The sequence below is a fragment of the Argentina silus genome (assembly GCF_951799395.1).
Source record: "Argentina silus genome assembly, chromosome: 13".
Taxonomy (NCBI): Eukaryota; Metazoa; Chordata; class Actinopteri; order Argentiniformes; family Argentinidae; genus Argentina; species Argentina silus.
Genome location: NC_139667.1, coordinates 2675162 through 2678547, shown reverse-complemented (window position 1 = coordinate 2678547; position 3386 = coordinate 2675162).

Below are 3386 nucleotides of genomic sequence, written 5' to 3'. Positions count from 1 at the left end.
GGTGAGAGTCTGACAGAGAGAGAGAGAGAGAGAGAGAAAGAGAGAGAGAGAGAGAGAGAGAGAGAGCTAGGCAGGAAGAGAGAGAGAGAGAGAGAGAGTCAGGAAGACAGAGAGAGAGAGAGAGAGAGAGAGAGAGAGAGAGAGAGAGAGAGAAAGAGAGAGAGAGAGAGAAAGAGAGAGAGAAAAAGAGAGAAAGAGAGAGAGAGAGAGGCAGGAAGAGGGAGAGAGAGCACAGTGAGCCAACAGCACTCATGCCAAACCTGTCGCTGTAGGCCAAACGGCTCAGACTTCTGTTCAGCTCCTCGTCTTCACCATTGTAGATCTCTCTGCCTATTTTTTGTACTAAATGTAAAACAGTTTTTGTATGGATGAGCAAATTTCACATTTTCTATGCATAGATGTATACATCGTGTGAACTTCTCTCACTTTCTCACTAGTAAGTGATTCAGCAAATTTTACAGCCTTGCTTGTGTTTGTTGTCTACACCTTTCTGGCCAAACATCCTTAAAGCAACGGAAAGATAAGATCCCACCGGACCAATAGGAAATAAAGAAGTCCCATGTGACCAACAGCCATGTCCTTGTTTTCTCTCCATCCTCTGTTTGTTTTCCCCACCATTGTAATTATCTCCCCCCCTCCCCCCCTCCCCCCCCCCCTCCCTCCCCTCCCCTAAAAACCCAACAACCCACTGGTAAACAAGCCCCTGGACCCTGACTCACTCAGACCCATAAAAACACAACACTGGAGAATGGAGAGAGAAGATGGTGTGGTGGTGGGGGTTGTGGGACAGCAGGGCCAGCCTTGGAGCCAACGGCAGGAGAAACCATTGGGGGGTGTTCTATAGGGGGGGGGGGGGGGGGGGGGGGATAGGGTATCTCCGGGGACACTCCCATTACCCCCGTCCTCTGGTAGTGACCCTGGCCTCCTGCCAGCAACAGTCACAGTCTAATTGCCCAACCCTCTGTTTCAGTGGAGCCATTGTAAATCATTGTGAGAGAACAGTTAATTTCATCGCTGTATGCCCCCGTATTTACTGAGGTGGAACGGTTCTTAACAAAATGACAATCTATGTGTGTTCGCAAAAAAAACAGCCAGTTTGAATGAGTAGCCTGGCAGGCAAACTAAAGGCTAGAGTAGAGCTGAGCCTGGAGCCACACCAAACAAAAGACTACATGACAGAACCCTGCCGAAGAAGACAGAATGTGACAACACATTGCCATGGTGAACTAGAATGTTACCATGGGCACAGCCTAGAACCATGAGGTATCTTGCTGGTGGGTGGAGAGGCAGTAGTAGGGTGTTATCTTGTTGGTGGTTAGAGAGGTAGTAGTAGGGTGTTATCTTGCTGGTGAGAAGTACAGTGAGGCAGTAGTAGGGTGTTATCTTGCTGGTGGGTGGAGAGGCAGTAGTAGGGTGTTATTGTGCTGGTGGGTGGAGAGGCAGTAGTAGGGTGTTATCTTGCTGGTGGGTGGAGAGGCAGTAGTAGGGTGTTATCTTGCTGGTGGGTGGAGAGGCAGTAGTAGGGTGTTATCTTGCTGGTGAGGGGTACAGGAAAGGCAGTAGTAGGGTGTTATCTTGCTGATGAGAAGTACAGGAGAGGCAGTAGTAGGGTGTTATTGTGCTGGTGGGTGGAGAGGCAGTAGTAGGGTGTTATTGTGCTGGTGGGTGGAGAGGCAGTAGTAGGGTGTTATCTTGCTGGTGGGTGGAGAGGCAGTAGTAGGGTGTTATCTTGCTGGTGAGGGGTACAGGAAAGGCAGTAGTAGGGTGTTATCTTGCTGGTGGGTGGAGAGGTAGTAGTAGGGTGTTATCTTGCTGGTGGGTGGAGAGGCAGTAGTAGGGTGTTATCTTGCTGATGAGAAGTACAGGAGAGGCAGTAGTAGGGTGTTATCTTGCTGGTGGGTGGAGAGGCAGTAGTAGGGTGTTATTGTGCTGGTGGGTGGAGAGGCAGTAGTAGGGTGTTATTGTGCTGGTGGGTGGAGAGGCAGTAGTAGGGTGTTATCTTGCTGGTGGGTGGAGAGGCAGTAGTAGGGTGTTATCTTGCTGGTGAGGGGTACAGGAGAGGCAGTAGTAGGGTGTTATCTTGCTGGTGGGTGGAGAGGTAGTAGTAGGGTGTTATCTTGCTGGTGGGTGGAGAGGCAGTAGTAGGGTGTTATCTTGCTGGTGAGGGGTACAGGAAAGGCAGTAGTAGGGTGTTATCTTGCTGGTGGGTGGAGAGGCAGTAGTAGGGTGTTATCTTGCTGGTGGGTGGAGAGGCAGTAGTAGGGTGTTATCTTGCTAGTGGGTGGTGAGGCAGTAGTAGGGTGTTAACTTGCTGTCTTTGCTGCTGATTCTGATTGGCCTGGCCTACAGTATTTCTAAAACTTGCACTTTCAGAGCCACTTGCACATTGCAACCATGCACCCAAAAGATGATGTCACGGGTTTGAAACTTCTAGCCTGTCCCAGAGTGACGCCAGACCTTATCTGTCCTGTAGGCAGAGGACCCCTGACTGCAGCATCTTTGCATTCATCAGTGTGGGGTGCCTTCATTAAGTATGACACACCTATGTCTGCAGTGCCCTGTAGCCTATGTGTCTGTTTATCCCCTCTCACTGCCAACTTTCTATAAGAACTGATGTAATTTCTCACAGCATGAAATCCGTCTGTCAATAGCCAGATTAGCGCTCTGGTCCCATGTTAAAACCAGCAGGGTGTGACTCACTGCAGCTTAAACTCTCTACTCTCTTTTTTATCTCGCTGATGACGGAATTTATTAAGCGTAAGGCCGGTAATCTCTTTGGTTTCAGCGTAAGCCCATTAGGCGACGCTGCTCAGACATGTTGGTACAGAGGGACTGACAGCAGAGAGGATAACAGAATCTTATTGTTTTTAGGATGACCAGAGCCGTCGTATGGGTGTAAGGGCTTACCAAGCACGCTCTGATCTTGTCAAAAACAGAGAATTATCACAGGTTGGAGCTTGTCAAAACAATGGTGTTATGGCTGTTGTTTTAATCGTTGAAACTGTGGAATAGGAATTATTTACATGAGATTGTGCGTATGCTGTCTACGTTTTGCTCGAAATCAGCACTAAGTTCTGCTGCTTTCCCCCAAGGAACCTTGAAAAGACCGTGTTGTTATCAGGAAAACAACATGGCTGGTTATAAACAACACAGATATGAATGCAGGAAACAGAGAGCCGTGCACTAGTTAAACACTCATATTGACAATTCAATTTACTGTATTGTTTCATACAAGGGGCTACAGTAGCAGTGGCAGCTGACACACACACACACACACACACACACACACACACACACTCGGGCAGATCTTACGGTTGTTTTCCATGCTTGGGTCTGATAAGACATATAATAATACAGCAACAAAGGCCTTTCGAGTGGTTGACCTC